This window comes from Poecilia formosa, unplaced genomic scaffold, assembly GCF_000485575.1.
Source record: "Poecilia formosa unplaced genomic scaffold, Poecilia_formosa-5.1.2 Scaffold262, whole genome shotgun sequence".
NCBI lineage: Eukaryota > Metazoa > Chordata > Actinopteri > Cyprinodontiformes > Poeciliidae > Poecilia > Poecilia formosa.
In genome coordinates, this window is record NW_006800201.1 from 835,699 (window position 1) to 845,965 (window position 10,267).

The window sequence follows — 10,267 nt, forward strand, 5'->3', positions numbered from 1 at the left end:
ACTAAACCGGAAGCTTGGGGATATGTCCCCTCCAAAATAAAAACTAGAAGCTGACTGGTGAACGGTTGGAACGTTTGGGGGGAAAGAGGACAAAAACAAAAGTTAGGTAAGTATGGAGGACCAAAACTGACATATTAAAAATAATAGCAGAAATAGCACAATAAATAAATCAATACACATAAAATACACAGATTATTCTAAAAAAGAAAAACTTTAACTCAATAATTTTATTCATTTTCATTTTTTCCAGCTTAATTACAACAAATTGTATTTTTGAGCAAATAATTACTGTTTTGAATAAAAGTTATATTGCAGTCAATGTAAAAACAAGCAAAGAACCAATTAGTCCGGTTTATTCTGATAATATATATATATAAATCTGAAAGGTCATAGCGGAAGCGATTATATCGATGGCAGTCTAACTTGACTCCAGCGGCGCTGCCCCACGGTTCACCCACACCCAGCCTGCGCCTTGTGCTGCGCGCGGGGGGGAACCGGAGCAGCTCCGCAGTGGATCCCACGCAGGACATTGTGTTGTTGATGCGGCTGTTTGTGGAGTTCTGAGCGGCATCAGCAGGCGGGGACAGCCCGGAGTCATCCCCCTCTCGTCCTCATCACTGCAGGCTGCTGTCTAAGGCTGCTGCTGGCATCATCCATGTAGGGTCATTGTGGACGGGGAGTTGTTTACTAGGCATCATCTGATTGAAGAAAACATCTGACTGCTGTCATGAGCAGCGCTGGTAAGAAAGACATTGCTAAAGCGTTTGACTGCAGGTAGAATGAAGGGATCTGGCTATTTCGACCAGATCTTGTGTATTGTTAATCAGCACTTCGTCTGTTGCTGCTCTGTCTTTGTTTATGCTGTTTTTCGTTTCTTGAGTAAACATTTTGTCACATTTATGCACAAACATATTGTTTGTTAATCATAGTTCTTTGGCAAATAAAGTCATGTTTGCAATTATAGAGGATGGGGTGTACAGAGATTTTTTTCTAGTGGGACACTGCAGTCACTCCTTGTTCAGACTGAACCCCGACAGGTCGCTGTCCTGGTGGGCTGCTGCTGCTGCCACAGCTGCTTTTGTCTCTGTGGACCCTAATGGAACAAATAAAGGGAACCTTTATCTAAACCCTGCCCCAGTGCAGTTCTGAAAGTGCACAGTAATAAAAATGCACGTTTTAGTCAATGCTACAAGTTCCACAACTTACACATACAAGACAAAAAATCTAAGCATTTTGTCACATTAGAACCACAAATGTTGGTATATTTGATTGGATTTTATTTGACAAATGCAAAGTCATGCAAAAGTAAGGTGGGAGGAAGAGGGTTTTATTCAATAAAATTTGAAAAGTGCAGCATTCATATGTGTTCCTTTTATCTGGCACTCCTAAATAAAATCCATCCTATCCAGTTGCATTTATAAGTCTGAAAATGACCAAATAGACTTGACTGTGTGGAGTATATTGACTTTGACCTGGTTGTTTTGGGATCAGTTCTCAGTCTTGGACCACTTGCTACATGTCTTCCCTTTTTCCTGTTATTCTAGTGTTCATTAATGGCCACTAGAGGCAAAAAGAAAAAGAAAATTCAAAATGGAGATCACATCTATCCATTTTAGCTTCCTTTTATTGGCTCCTTGTTTAATCCAGAATAGAATTTCAAAGTCTTCTCACATATAAAACCCATAATAATCAGGCTCTGTTATAGATCAGATTGTTCCAGATGTTACTAGCACTTTGCTCTCAGACTTCATGTTTACTGGTGGTTCCTGGAGTTTCTGACAGATACCCTGTCTACATTCCTTTGTTATAAAGCCTATACTGGCTTTGGTAAACTGTCTCTGTAGTTATGCTACTGGAGGACATGATGGCCACTTTTCCTCACTTTGCTACTTTCTCCTACTGCTCTCCAGTCTTGCATTATTAGCTGTTATTCCAGTTTTTAACTTTATGTTCTGTGTTTTTTCTCTTCATTGAAGCTACATTTTAATAAAACTAGAAAATAAAATTGAATCAAATGGCTACATTTAGTCCTCCACCTCTATGGGAGCCCAGAAGCGAGACACTGATTTGTCCTGCATACATGTAGTGAGAGTGGAGAGGAAAACCTCCCTGGCTCAGTACAAGCAACCGTCTACCACGTATGACTGGAGTCTTGAGAAGACAGAGCAGAATACACAAAAAAAGACAAACTGATATAGGATTACTTTCTATATTTATGAAAACTAAAAAGGTGACGTCAGGGAGGGAGATTGTTGGCAGCATTTTCTCAGCCAATGTCCTCCTCCAGGAAGGTGTCACAGCCAAACTAGGGATGCATCGATCCACCTTTTCTTTACTTCTGATACTGATATCTGCAACAAATCACAAGCTTGATCAAACATGTAAAAACAACAACTTTAATTTGTTCGTCAGTGCAATTAGAAATATAGCAGTCAAGGTACAGTGAATAATAAATAAACTGAAACCAACTAAAACAATAGGTTGACTACTTGGGTGAAACATGTCAAAATAAACTTTAAAAAATCTTCTGTCAAATGGTTCAGAAAGTTCAATTAGGAATTCTAAAAACAATGTAAAATAAATAATAAAGTATGATTTCGTTCAAAGCACAAAACATAGCATTAGACTGGATAGATCTGCCTGTATGGATTGGCCACATTGTCACTGAGAACCGATCTAGAATTTTTTCTAGAAAGTGAGGAAAAGTTGTCTGCTCCTACAGCTGCAAAACTACAGCGACAGTTCAGGATAATCTTACCCTTTAGCCTGAGGCATGAGAGGCAGAGCCAGCTTGTGTGGGTTTTGGGTACAACTTTTTAATTTGCTTTCCATATTGTTTCAGAGAGGTCTCATCCTGACAAACCTTTTCATCCATCCATTCATCCATTTTCTATACACCCTTGACCCTGTGGGGTCAGGAGGTGCTGGTCCCCATCTCCAGGTAACGTTCCAGGCAAGAGGCGGGGTCACCCTGGACAGGTCGCCAGTCTGTCGCAGGGCAAACCTTTACAAATATGTCAAATATTTTTCAAATTTGGGCATTTAAAAGTTTTTTGTTTTTGGTTTTAATAGTTTCTTGTGGTTGTGCTCATCTTTTCTCTGGGTATACTTTTCTAGTTTCAAGACTTGATAAATCGGAGTTTTACTTTCATTTCAAATAAAAGATGTTCTATTTAGAGAAGACGAGGCCATGTTCAGATGAATCTTGTTTGTGGATTTTACAAGAATTGTTCCATCACTTATAGTCAATTCAGTAAAAATCATAAGTTAATAAGCTGATACTACCTGACTATTGATTTATTCCTCACCTTTGAACATCCTGGTTGCCCTGTTTTTTAACGAGAATATCCGGAACTTACTAATGAGATTTCTGCAGTGTGTCTGGCTCTCCAGACAGCAGAAATCCATTAGCACACAGCTGGAAACTGCCTGTGAAAGAGCTTACCAAACGCTATTGTTTGTCTGGAACTTGGACTAGTAGAAAGTCTGACCTTTTGCCTCTGAATGTGTGAAGAATGCTGCCTGGAACACAGGAACTTCCACTCTAGTATCACTTCACACAAATATCGTTGCATCTTTTGCTTTACGAGTGGGAATCCTATTTAATTAAACTGACTTCTTATTAATGTGTGCAATTTACAAAAGGGCATAGAACCTCATTGTATTCCAGTATTCTCCTTAATTTTGTCCTGATTCTCAATTTCATTTTGACTGAGCCAATGTGCTCCATCTGGTCTGGCCAATAGATTTACAGAAATACCATGAAGAATATCTAACCTAGTGCAAACAGTCCGCGGTAGCCTGATCCTCTAGGGATCCTGTCCTGATCCTATCTTGGTGTTTCCTCAAGTCTACACAAAGTGTTACATCCTGAGTTGAGCTTTCCGTCTATACGCCTGTTTCAGTGTGATTGTTTCACCTGAATGTGAAACTGTTTACCTGATAAGTCTGCATTTATGCAGACTTGGCTGGATGATGGTACCCACAGCTAAACCCTTTGGTGATCTTATGATGACTTTCTGTGGGCATTCTGTCAGGTCCTACAGTCTAAAAAGGGTTTTTGGCTGTTGTTCATTTTATGGACTTATTTACTTTAATCTAATTTAACTCATTTGGTTTAGTGATGACAACATACTTTTTTGTGTTCAATTAAAAGTTACAAATCTAACTAACTTAAAGGAACTTTTTTACTTTGACTTTGCTTGAAACAATTGAGTTCAATGCGAGTTTTGTATCCTAAGTCTGACCAACTCAATTTATTATGATCATTCAACCCAATGCATTACATTTATCCAACTCAATTTACCTATTTTTTTAAACTTAATTCATTAACTGTTTTTAACATGACAAATTTAAGTCACTCTTTCTTATATAATTTTTTTCTAATAATTCAAATCTACTTGACTAAATTCTACAGAAAGTAAATTCAAATTTTTAAGTTGATCCAAACTAAAAAACTAAACTATCCAAAATTACATTATCACTCACATTGTGCTTAAAATATGACTTGAATTTAAATAATTTTAAATGCATGTTTTTAAAATATCTTGTACACTGAATAAAGAAAATAGCTGAACCAACTTCATTGCATGACTTCAATTGGTAATAAGTAATTCAAATAAGTTTATCCAACTTAATAAATAGAGGGAAGACATGCAGCAAATGTATTCTCTAAAAAGTGTATTTTTAGAGTACACTTCTGAAAGTGCAATCTCAAAAGTGCATCTGAAACAATTAAGTTCAATGCTGCATTCGTATCCTACGTCCAAGGGAGGGAATCCCTTTACATTATTGGGGCGGGGGGACAATAAACAGAATTTTTAAGAGCAATTCTTTGGGGGTGTGGGGGAAGGGGGGTCGGCAAAGTTACAGTGAAATGTAACATAATATGTGGTTTAAAAAGATTTTAATGTGTTCAAGCTGCAAGATCAAAAATGACTAGTGAGTCATTTTTGATCAGTATTTTACTGAGAAAAATACAAACCTGTATTTTTCTCAGTAAGCAAATTGAGAAAAATAAAAGTCAAACTAAAATTTTAAATATGACTTTGGATATGATCTCTGCTATACCTTTACAAAAATTTAAGGCTAATAAAAGCAAGTTTTAATGAGTAACTCCACTTGATAAAATTCCTCATAAATATTGATTTGTTGTAGTGGCTCTCAATACAAGTTCTGTGTTATTTACTTAATATATAAGTAGGTGGAAATAATGCATATCTGGGAAATATAACTTAAACTGAACACTCAAAGCACCAGAGTATGTTGAAGATGATAAGAAATAAAGACACCTCTTCTCTGTTTTTCTATCTGTTCTATCTTTGCTCTTGGCTCCTACTCACAGAACTGTCGGCTAGTTGTAGCACTTAGCCCCTCCCATTTCAAACTCTTCTCATTAATGTAAGAGTTAAGAGCTAAATATAATTGAGATATTTGCTACCTTCGACAAAAAAAAAGCTTAAGTCTGTCAAACCAATGTAGCCAGTTTTGCTCATTTTGATTTGCAAGGCATAACAATGCAATTTATCATAATTCAGCCAAAGTAATAAAATAATGAAATGCAGTCTGATTTTTATTGTTAATGTGTTTCTTCCTATTGAACAGTGAAATTAATCAAAGGTGTTACTTATCTTGTGCTTTAAGTATTTACTTACTGGTGAGTGTTTTGTTTGTGCTGCAGAGTCAAAGCTAGCTCCTCACTTCAGCTGCTCTGACTGAGCCTGTACCGTTCATAGACATGTATAAAGAATAGACGCCTCATAGACCGCTCTTGCTTATTGTCGCTGATTTAGGGCGGCCATTATTACAGGCATAATGAAGTATCATAACTCGCCAAATACTAAACTGATTTTCAACATTTACTATGCTGTAACCTTATTCAAACAGATATCATAGATACATTTGCAAGGAAATTCATGTTTTTAAGTATTTTTGAATTAGATTGATACATGGTTCAGCATATTTAAATATTCTTAATGGGTAAAACAGAATAGATTAGGAATAGAATGTTTTGATATTGATGTATGATGAGCATTTTACAAAGCACACAACCAGTCATAATTTTTAAAGTATATTATTTAGTAATATCAATACATATTTATATAAATATACAAACACAGAATTATAGAGAAACAAAGATGATTAAATAATGATTAATGCTGAATAATATTTATTAAACTGCACATATTTATATGCAAATGAGTAAATACATAATATCCATATAGGTTTTGTTCATGTTTTCCAGTCCAGTTGTTGTAGCAGAGATTCAGCAGCTGAGATTCATCCGTGAGATGCAGTGAATCCATCTCTCCTTATAGACATTTCCACTTCTCCCTACATCGTTTTCAATATGAAACCTTCTAAACAAAAACGGGAGCTATCTTACTTTTGACAGAGTGAAAGAATTACAAAATTATAAAATCTCGATTAGCCTTCATAGCAGGGATTGAACTCCAGTATTACACTAAGCACTATAGCTAATATTAGCTGGCATTTTGCAGGTGGACATAAATACAGTATGGTAATATTTTATTCACAAAATATAAATAGTAATATTTCCATCTTACTTGTGAAACATTATCCGCCGAGATCTCACATCAATAGTATGTCGATATAAACAAAAATATCTGGCAGAGCTGAAGCTTCTTCTGCTGTTTTGGTTTAGCCAAGAAGGAGGGAGGACTGCTCCCAGATGGCCAGCATTTTACATTGCTGCTGTTGCTCCTCCTATACTTTGGACTGAACCATTGTTCTAATAATGGCAGGGGTGGAGTTAAAAATGTATTTAAATTTTTTTCTTTGATGAAAGGCAGATTTATTTTGGGAGGGTAATTCTAGACTTTTCCAAGATTGGGGGGGTTCGTGCCCCCCGACTCCCCTGGGATTTCTGCCCATGCCTACATCTGATGTCATGACAGAAGCTTCACCAGGGACAGATCCTGTACCTGCTATGATAGTTAGGGTAGAGGACAACCCCCATAAGGAGACCTTAGTCCTCGACGCGGCCGTCACAGGTTCAATTCCAACCTGATGACCTTTGCTGCATGTCTTCCCTCTCTGTCATTACCCACTTTACTGTCTAACTACTCTTAAATAAAGGCCTCCTGAGCCAAAAAACCCTGGTAAAAAGAGATAATTTATTAGTTTCCTTCTTTATTTGAAGTAAACTAAATGATTTGAGTAAGACTGACTTAAATTTGGCATTTTAAACACACCTAATGAATTCAGTAAAAATAAATAAATAAATACATTGAGTTAGATGATCATAATATATTGAGTTGGATAGACTTAGTTGATTTACTTGTTACCAATGAAAGCAATCCAAGCTTGGTTGGATTATTTACAGGCCTTAGGTTTAGTTCCAGGGCTGCACAATTGGTAGCACTTTTATTTCACAACAAAACCATTTGAATCCTGACCTTGGGTCTCTCTACATAGAGTATGCATGTTCTCCCCATGCATGTGTGGGTTCTCTCTGGATACTTCTTCCAACTGTCCAAAAACATTACAGCCGGATAAATCGACTATTCTTAATTGCAGTTAGGCATGAGTGTGTGTGTGTGTTTGTATGGTTGTATATCTCTGTGTTGCCCAGTGATGGAATGACAACCTGTCCAGGGTGTGCCCTACCTCTGATCTAATGACTGATGGAAATAGGACCAGCTACGCCATGGAAGGAAAAGCGGATGGATGTTTAGTTCCCAACTAACTACTTAGCTTAGACAACCTCACTGCAAAGAGCAGCTTCACTTCAGGGAATAATACTTAGTGATTAATGGGGAAGGATGATTGAACCTCGTCTGTTAATTCCTTGCTAGATCACTACCACAGACCTCATGAGGAGAGACCCAGTCAATAACTTCTCGTGGTTTCTGCCTGTTCTCTCTGAGTGAATCTGGTAGCCTTAAGCTTATATCTTTTGGTCTAAAGCTAGTTAGCAAAATGCCATAACATCATTCTATCAGAACCTTGACACATTCTAAATGTTGAATCAGAAAGTAGAAAAACTGTAAAAGCTTCTTAAAACTTTATTTTTTAAGAAATGCACTACCTGTTGGACAAATGTTTGCAGTGGTATGAGAAATGAACAAAGGTCACTGAGAAAAAACTGTAAAACTAACAATCCTCAAAGTTTGGGGAACATCTTCACATTAATTTGCATATTATTTTAGAACAAGAAACTGTAAGATTACTGTTCTAAGTAAATCATTTTGAAGCAAGACAAATTTAACAGACTGAGTATGGGATCATTTCGTATGTTTTCACTGTTTTTGTACTTGATCCTTAATGGCATTTTTTGTCTATTGCAGTAAAATAATTCCAAAGCTTCTTTGTGTTTCCTTCACTCTATTTGGCATAGGGATGGAAATTGATAAGAATTTATTGATACCGATCCCATTATTGATCTTACTTATTGATTTGATTCCTTACTTACTCTTTTCAATTCTCATTGAATTAGGAAGTAACTGTAATTCAAAATATGTACCATATTGTATTTGATTCAAACAAAATTAAAACTTGCTTAAACAATAACAATCTCTCTGTCAAATAAATGTTTTAACATGAAATGCAACTTTCTCCACATTAAGTTTTTGTGCTTTTAATATAATAAATAAGCTTTGTCAGAATATATATTCTAACTCATTGAATATGACTGTAAATGTTGTGAGATGGAGATTATTCAAGGATTCAATTATTTTTATTGTCATACCATTTCGCTATTACTTGTTTGTGGAATGAATTTCAAACTCAGGTCCCACATCAAGAAGTCTAATAAATAAATAATGGAGTACTCTATGCTATATGTGTGTGTAAATAAATAAATACATTTTGAAAAAAGTAAGATGTAGAAGCAGGGAAGAAACAGTTGCTCAACCTGGTGGTTTTGTTCTGGATGCTCCTCAGCCTCCTGCCTGAGGGGGGCAGCTGGAACAGTCTGTGTGCAGGATGGGTGGAGTCCTTCATGATGCAGACCACATTCCTCCTGCATCTTGATGTGTAGAAGTCTATCGTAGAGAAATAAAATTCAGTTCAATTCATTCTGAAATAAAACCCAGTATACTACAGTTCAAAGACAACTTTGACTGGATTATTTCTGCAGTCCTGACCCACCAATGCCAAGTGAAAAAGCAATGGACACAGCTCCTCTGCATACTCAGAGAGGATGCCACAGCCTTTTTTACTGGGTAAATACTAGCTGAGCTCACTGGTGCAAAGCACCTAAGCTGGTGTTTCTCACAAACACACACTCAGAGCAGTAATTAGGCCTGCAGCCTGGTGTTGGCTTGTGACATTTCCCCTCACCCTGCTGTTTTACACAGGCCTTTGATGATGTGGGGAATGGCATGTTGTTTACCCTCTCACAAGCAGTTTGTTCACACATGTGACTTTTCAGAGGTGCTAAACATATATTGGACTGAAGCTGGAATACTATGATCTGTCTCCAGATGAAACAATTCTGTAAATAAATTGAGGAGAGAAACACAATTGGAAACTATTTGATGCCTAGCAAAGTGACACATTTTAGATTTTATTTGTGAGCAGGGTCTTTTGTCACTTTCTAAAAACAAAAACAGTAATATGTGTCATTGTACATTACTTTCCTAGCCCCAAGTTGATCTATGCTTGATGTTAATTCAAACATCTATGCTGAACATGGAGACATTTTGATATGGCAGCAGTCATCAAGGTCAGACATGCATTCAAAGGGAGATAATCATTATACTGCAAACAAAGAGTAAAACTACAAGCTGAGGGTAACTACAAGGTACACTAAACACCTGTAGCCACATAGTCAAGTGACCCTACTATTGTCATGATTCAGGGTTTGGTGAGGTGAGATGAGACACAGGCAGGCCAGGATGAAGGTGAAAATGATGAATTTAATGATAAGAGTCCACAGGGAAACAGACTTAGAGGAGGGTGCTACACGACGAGGATCCGACAAGGAACACTGACAACAGGTGGGACCAAATACACTGGGAGGGTAATCACAGGAACGACACACAGCTGGGATCAATCAAGACAGAGACTCAGGGGAAAACAGGACTAGACAGACAGAAACTACACAGAAAACACAGATCCTAACAGTACCCCCCCCCTCAAGGGCAGCTACCAGATGCCCAACAGAAAACAACAAAAAAAAACAACCCATCAGGGAGGGCGGAGGGGCGACGGAAGGAGGGCCAGAGTCCAGAAACCAAACCAAAAACAACCCAACAGGGTGGGCGGGGGGGCGACAAGGCTAGAGTCCAAAACTAAATCCTCA